General features: G+C 40.6%; 1 pseudogene; it reads right to left on the reverse strand.

Moving 5' to 3' along the window:
* Window positions 1-6,276: 6,276 nt before the first annotated feature.
* On the reverse strand, window positions 6,277-7,649 carry LOC103113929 (deoxynucleotidyltransferase terminal-interacting protein 1-like; annotated as a pseudogene).
* Window positions 7,650-7,982: the final 333 nt, after the last annotated feature.

Below are 7,982 nucleotides of genomic sequence, written 5' to 3' on the forward strand. Positions count from 1 at the left end.
TGTACGAGACTTCCATTCAAATCTTGGGCCCCCACATTCAGGGATGAAATTTTACAAGCGGTGAAGCAGTGCCACTAGTGTCTCTATTTTCCCTACCCCTTTAAATTTCTCTCTGTTTCTATCAAAAGAAGGAAAAAAGAGAAAAAAGACGGTCACTAGGAGAAGTGGACTTGTTGTGTAAGCACTGGATGGACAGTGAAGATCCCGGAGGAAAAACAAACTTATAAATGTAAGGGGAAAGAAACTAAAGCAGGCAGGGACAGTTGCATAATGGCTATGCAAAATGACTTTCATGCCTGAGGCTTCAAATTTCCAGGTTTAGTCCCCAGCAACATCATAAACCAGAGCTTAGCAGCGCTCTGGTCTCTCTCTTCTATGCAGCTTTCTCTGTATCTCTCTCATTAAAATAAAACAAATAAAAATATATTTTTTAATTTTTTATTTATAAAAAGGAACATTGACAAAACCATAGAATAAGAGGGGTACAGCTTTTCACAATTCCCACCGCCAGAACTCTGTATCCCCTCCCTTCCCCTGATAGCTTTCCTATTCTTTAACCCTCCGGGAGTATGGACCCAAGGTCATTGTGGGATGCAGAAGGTTGAAGGTCTGGCTTCTGTAATTGCTTCCCTGCTGAATATGGGCATTGACAGGTTGATCCATACTCCCAGCCTGGCTCTTTTTTTCTCTACTGAGGAAGGGCTCTGGGGAAGCAGAGCTCCAGGACATATTGGTGGGGTTGTCTGTCCAGGGAAGTCTGGTTGGCATCCTGCTAGCATCTGGAACCTGGTGGCTGAAAAGAGAGTTAACATACAAAGCCAAACAAATTGTTGACCAATCATGGACCTAAGGACTGGAATAGTGCAGATGAAGAGTTGGGGGATCCTCCACTTTGTAGATAGCTAGTAGGCATACTGTAGTTAAGTTCTAAAGGGCCTGTGGCTATACTAGTTCTTTTTCCTTTTTCTTTCTTCCCCTGAGCCTGAAATCAGCTATGCCATTAGATCCAAGTTATTGTCTGAATTTACTATAATATACTTGACCATACCAAGATTTATGCAATTTAAGGATATCTACTAGTGTCAATAGCTTAGACAATGACAGGACCAAATGATTTTGATTTCTCTGGCCTGAAGTTGTGGGTAATATAGGTATTTAATTTTTAAAAAATTTTTAGATATGCTTAAACAACATAAGCCCAGTGTCAGAAGTCAATCAGCTAACAAAATTGAAACATTAAATATTTAGACACACACACACACACACACATATATATATATATATGCTCAAGAACTTGGAGTATTAAATATCCCCCCCAACATACTGATTTATTAGTGATTTATAAACTTATAAGATAAGGGGGGTATAGTTTCACACTGCTCTCACTATCAAAGATCTGTGTCCCTACCCCCATCCTCTCCAATGCCCTTTTTCAACTACAATAGCTTGTAGTATAAAGTTAGCATGAATCTTCCATTTTTGTCTTCCTCCCTCTGAATTTAAAGCCTATATTCTTATACTTGACCAAAGGAAACTGTCCTACAAGTTCCTTCCATAAATCTATGGGAACTCTTGTAGAGAAGATGGCATGATTATCAGTAAAAATCCTTTATTAGCTTGTTCCCCCAACTGAACCTGGAGTCTATTCTAATCAAAGAGACTGTTAGCTATAGACCAAGAGGCATCTTTTTAAAAAAACTTATTTAGTTATTTTAAAAAGGAGACATTAACAAAACCATAGGACAAGAGGGGTACAACTCCACACAATTCCCACCACCAGAGCTCTGTATCCCATCCCCTCCCCTGATAGCTTTCCTATTCTTTATCCCTCTGGGAGTATGGACCCAGGGTCATTGTGGGATGCAGAAGGTGGAAGGTCTGGCTTCTGTAACTGCTTCCCTGCTATACATGGGCGTTGACTGGTCGATCCATACTCCCAGCCTGCAAGAGGCATCTTATTGCTAAATCTGTTCTCTGATTATGTTAGTAATATCCCTATTGAATCCAAATTCCAATAATTTGGTTCCTGTCATACTCTATCCTGTACCTTTAATTTCTCAAGAGCCATCCTCTACTGATTGCCAGTCCAGGAAATTTCTTGATCTAATTACTTGTCTATATAGATATTAACATAGTCTCTGGCTAGGATACCAGATTAATCTGTTAAGTATTTCTCTTATGGTTTAGAAAGTGGTGTTTCCTTGACTAGTTTACTAGGCTAAATGAAAATTCTCACTTGTTCATTAATTAATTAAATAATGTTTCAAGAATATGACTACTAACATACTGATTTAAGGATGGGTAACCCTATCATCCCTTAGCCATTCCCTTTTACAGGGTAGTTAAATCAACACTCATTTCAAAACACAATTCCTGGTTTTGCCACAGCATCATTCTTGTTTGTTTTCTTCCCATTTCCTGGAGTTCAGCAGTCTCGAGAGAAAATTCTCAAGAGGTAGTAGCACTTGGAAACTTGAGCTTTAAGGGTAACTCTAACCATTATTTCCAACAGAAGAGTGGAAATGGGATTGAGGTGCTGCAGTTAAGGTACATTGAATTAACACAAGAAAAAAAACCTTTTATATTTCTAGTTTGTTTCGTCCATAGCTTAAAGGTAGTGGATCACTTTACAGGATGCCTCATCTGCAAAATGAATAATAAATAGACCCCCGCTACTTTATTTGCCAAGGGATCCTCCTAGCACATAGAGACAATGCATTCAGTGTTTGCTCTAGTGTTGATATTGGGCTTTTGTAAAGAGATCTTGTTCATTTTTCTTTTTCCCCCAGCAAGAATGTTCCATGGATGTATTTGCCAATTTTGTGTCTATATTTAACATAGAATAGCAGGGCTCCAAAAGACAGACTTCATGTATTATGTCAATGTGTCCTTGGAATGACAAACCAGGTAGCTAGCCTAATTAACGGAGCTATGTTTAGTCACCACTTTGAATAAAAGGAAGTCAGAGGGGTCAATAAATGAACTTTTTCTGGAGGTCAGTGTTGTCATCCCTATTAAGTATTAACACAATTCCCTAGATGCCTCACTTATCAATTCTTTTATATTTATTCAGTTTTAAGGCCCAAGTTCTTTTCTAATGCTTGCACAGGCAAACACAATAAATCACACGCAGCAGTCATATTACCTGGTGGCCATAGTGAGTGTCAACTCTCTTGCTAAACTCCAAATCAATTTTATGGGAAAGAACTGTCCTTAACAGAAAAAGAAAGGTACACCCAAGGGCACAGCGAGCTTTTGCATTTTTCTAATTTGAAAAATCAATACATTATTCAACTTCACTCTGATTATCTCTAAGAATCTATACAAAGTGGGCAAAGTTCTTTGAAACAAGCGTATCTCAAAGTTCACAGATTATCCAAACACTTTCTTCTTTGTACTGATTGTTTCCTACCACCTTTGTCACAGTGATTCACCCTTCCCTGGTAGTGAAACTGGACTTTCTCTCCACTCCTCTCGCTTCCCTCACCTACTCTCACACAGGACATGGGAAGGAAGGAGACTGGTGGGGTCTGTGAGGGGTCAGAGAAAAGGGTACAGGTAAAAAAAAAAAATCAATGAGTCAATGATTAATTCGTCTTTCTCTATTTAACCACAGGGAGCAATCCAGTTGGGAGGGAACTGGTGATTATTCTGATTTATTAAGGTAAACAGTTTCTATTTGGAATTGTCGAGGTGCTTGGATTTCTCTTTTCTAGAATTTTCTAATAAAACTATTTAAATTTTTATTGTTTTTAAAAAACACAATGTAGCATCTATAGGAATAAAGAAAATCTTTGTTAACAACTTCCTTTTTTTTTTTTTCCTACAAGTTACTTCCCTTTGCTCTCCAGACACCTGTATTTGATTGCCTTGGATCAGTAATGGACAGCACAAAAATGTTGCTTTGAATTTCTTCCCCAAGTTGCTTCTCTTTGCACCCAAATTGCTCAATCTCTTTACATGACATGATTCATGTTTAATTAATGTAGTGAAGTGTAATGTTCAGGCCTCAAACCTAGGATTCATCCTTGGTTCTTCTATTCCTTACCTCCCCACACATGGCAGTTCACTGGTTTGCATTCAAAGTAAATGTCAAATATGACTGTGTCTCATTACCTCTACCTATTGATGGTAGTAGCTCAAGACCATCAATCATCTCTTATCTGAGTAAGAAGCAAAAAGACCTAACCTTCCACTTTGGTTCTCCTTAAGCTATAACTAAAATGGTCAGAATAAAATCTATATCACTACCATCTGCATGGGTCTTGTGACCATTCTATGCTCATTTTTTTTTGAAGTGTTTGGTTACAGACATTTCAAGATTTTCCCGTCTCAAGCTTCGAGATCTCATTCTTTTCTTTTCTTTTCTTTTCTTTTCTTTCTTTCTTTCTTTCTTTCTTTCTTTCTTTCTTTCTTTCTTCTTCTTCTTTTTTTTTTTTTTTTACCAGAGCACTGCTCAGCTCTGGCATATGGTGGTTCAGGGGATTGAACCTGGGACTTTGAAGCCTCAGGAACGAGAATCTCTTTGCATAACCATTATGCTATCTACCCCTGCCCTCATTCTTTTCTTTCTTTTTCCTTTTAATTGGGAGTTAATAGTTTACAGTACAGTTGTTGACACATGGGTAAAATGTCTCATTTCGCCATGATAGGTGTCTGTAAAACACTGTCATCTTCAACTTAGGTCCTTTTCCACCACCATACACAGAGATGCCAGTCATCCCCCTCCCCTTTCCCCTCCCCTCCTCTCCCCCCAACCTTCTCCTTCCCTTCCTTCCCCACAGTCCTTTGCTTTGGTGCATTACATCAAATCAAGTCTAAGTTTTAGCTTCGTGTTTCCCTTTTTGTTCTTGTTTCTTAAGTTCTGACTATGAGTGAGAGCATCCCATATTCATCTTTCTCTTTCTGGCTTATCTCATTTAACATAATTCCTTCAAGGTCCATTGAAGATGAGGTGAAGAAGGTGATTTTATTGTTCTTAATAGCTGATAGTAATAGTTCATCATGTATATATATTACATCTTTCTTAGTCACTCATATGTTGTTAGACATCTAGGTTGTTTCCAACTTTGGACTATTACAAATTGTGGTGCTATGAACATAGATGTACATGGATATCTTGGAATGGATGTATCTGGTTCCTTAGGACATATCCCCAGGAGAGGGATTGCTGGGCCATAATAGAGTAGGCTCATTTCTAGCCTTCTGTGAATTCCTCAGACTGCTCTCCATGGGGGCTGGACCAATTTGCATTCCCACCAGCAGTACAGAAGGGTTTATTTATCCCCACAATCTCTTCAACATATGTTGTTACTGTCCTTTCTGATGTATGACATTCTCACAAGAGTGAAGTGATATTTTGTTATCGTCTTTATTTGCATTTTTTTTCGATAGTCTCAGTGACTTTGAACATTTTTTTCTTATGTCTGTTAACCTTTTGGTTCTCTGGTGAATATTCTGTCTATATCTTCTTCCCACTTTTGGGTATGGTCATTTTTTTCTACTTCTTTTCTCTTTTTGCTGAGTTCTTTATATATATTGGCTATAAGCCTTTTGTCTGACATATGGCATGTAAAGATACTTTCCGTAAGCAGTCTATCTCTTTTGGTGGTGGTTCCTTTTGCTGTGCAGCTGCTTTTCAACTTAATGTAGTCCCATTGGCTTATTTTTGATTTTGCTTTTCTTGCAATTCAACTTGAGTCATCAAAGACGCCTTTAAAATTTAGATCAAGGCAGCTGAGTGGGTGGCGCAAAGCAAGGACTGGTGTAAGGATCCTGGTTTGAGCCCCCAGCTCCCCACCTGCAGGGGAATCGCTTCACAGGCGGTGAGGCAGGACTACTGGTGCCTATCTTTCTCTACCCCTCTCTGTCTTCACCTCCTCTCTCGATTTCTCTCTGTCCTATCCAAGAATAATGACATCAGTAATAACTACAACAATAAAACAACAATACAACAAGGGCAACATAAGGGAATGAATAAAAAAAAAATTAGATCAAAAAGGGTTCTGCCAATATTTTCCTCTAAATATTTAATGGCTTCTGGCCTAACATCCAAATCCTTGACCACTTGGAGTTAACTTTTTTGTTGTTGTTTATTACAAACTGTTTAATTGCTTCTTATCCCAATAACTTTCAAAATATAGAAACACATGCTAGTCTGGTGCTCTGTAGTGAGTCACTATAAGACTAGCCCAGGTACAGCTTAATGCTGCTGAGATCCACCTAGGGCCAGTCCCAGCAGAGGCTTTAGCCATGTGGGTTAAAGGGCCATGGAGGAGGGCTGCCAAGTGTAGCCAGAGGACCTGGCTTCAGGTCTGTGGAGGTGCTTCAACAGCATGATACTCATTTTCTGTCTGTAGTGTCTCCACATACGTTTGCATCTTTCAGCCATCCAGGAGGGTAGGACAAAGGACTTCAACTCCTCTAACTTCAGGTCCAGGTATTCTCTGTAGTCATTGCTGGCCGCCAGATCCCGGATGTTCTCCTCAATGAGAAGGAAGGCCATCTTGCCCCTTTTTGCCTGCATGTGATGCTGCTCTGCCAGCCAGTGCTTATCTTGAGGGTCAGCTGGATACTTGAAGACATGTGGGTGCTTGATGTAGATTCTTCCTCTGGTGCCCCCCTGAATCAAGCCTTGCAACTTGCTTGAGTTTCTAACTAGTGTATCATGGAAATGATGGTTACATTCTTATTTAGCAGGGTGGGGGAGACAGCATAATGGTTATACCAAAAGACTTTCATCTCTGAGGCTCTGAAGTTGCAGGTTTAATCCCTTGAACTGCCATAAGCCAGAGTTGAGCAGTGCTCTGGTGGGGGAAAATTCTTTTTCTTTTTAAAGCTAAGAATGCACATACCACTCTAAAGTTGGTGACGGGTAGGGCCCACAATGGGGTGAATGGTGGAGAATTATGTAACTGGTATTTCTTATGCCAGGGATTGATCCTGGGACTTCATGCTTAAGAGTACAACACTTTATCCATTGAGCTGGGCCGCAGAAGATACACTCGAGGGCCTTGGGTGGTAGATTCATTCAGCCGAGCTGGACCCCACTTGGGGTCCTCTCGGGAAATTGGCTCACAGGATTTTAGTTTCCACACCATGTCTGCAGCTACCCGGTCATTTGACAGGATGTGTCCAGGAGGTTGTCCCTTCCTCTTTTTGGGAACAAGGCTTCCTCGAAGGGCATATTCTTCTTCTGTCTGCCGGCCACACTTTATCCCTGGAAGCTCATGGACCAATCTGGGTATTACTTTTTCTCCATCTGAAAATAGTAGTTTAGCCTATTCCAGGCAGCTCCTGGATCAGCTGCTTGGCATCCACTTCTTCCCCAATGTTGTCTTGCACATTCAGTGCTGCTTTCTGTAAGAACTTCATATGTTTGTTGAAGACAGTCTGAATCTCCTTGTTGATGCTAGGCTGCATCAACAAGGAGATTTAACTCGGAGGAAGTCCATGGAGGTAGCAGGATCTGTGAAACCTGTCATCTGTGAGCAGCAGCCCCTTTGCTGCACCTGCTGGTGCTTTATCAATATGTTCCAGGGGTTCATAAGAACCAGCTGCCCCACTACACTCATGTCTCCCAGGTCTGGGCCACTCCGCTCTGTCCTGCCGGGTCCCCGCAGTTGCTTCGTGTCGCCAGTGGCTTCCATGATGCCCCGGCCCCCTACAAATTGGGTCTGACTCTGCCACTGGCCGGAAAGTGGAGTTAACTTTTGTGTGTAGTGAAATGTTATGGTTCGGTTTTGTTCTTCTGCATGCTTTAAAACAGTTTTCCTCAACGCCATTTGTTGAACAGACTCTCCTGTCTTCATTAGTATTTTGGGCCCCCTTGTCAAAAATTAGATATCCATAGGTGTGGGGTTTGCAGCCTTGCTCTTTTCTTTCTGTGAACTGTTCTCACTTCACAACTTCACCTGGTTTATTCTTTCATTTCATTTGGTTCTGAGCTCAAATGTCTTCACCCTTTCAGAAATATCTTCTTA

Source organism: Erinaceus europaeus, chromosome 3, assembly GCF_950295315.1.
Source record: "Erinaceus europaeus chromosome 3, mEriEur2.1, whole genome shotgun sequence".
Lineage (NCBI taxonomy): Eukaryota > Metazoa > Chordata > Mammalia > Eulipotyphla > Erinaceidae > Erinaceus > Erinaceus europaeus.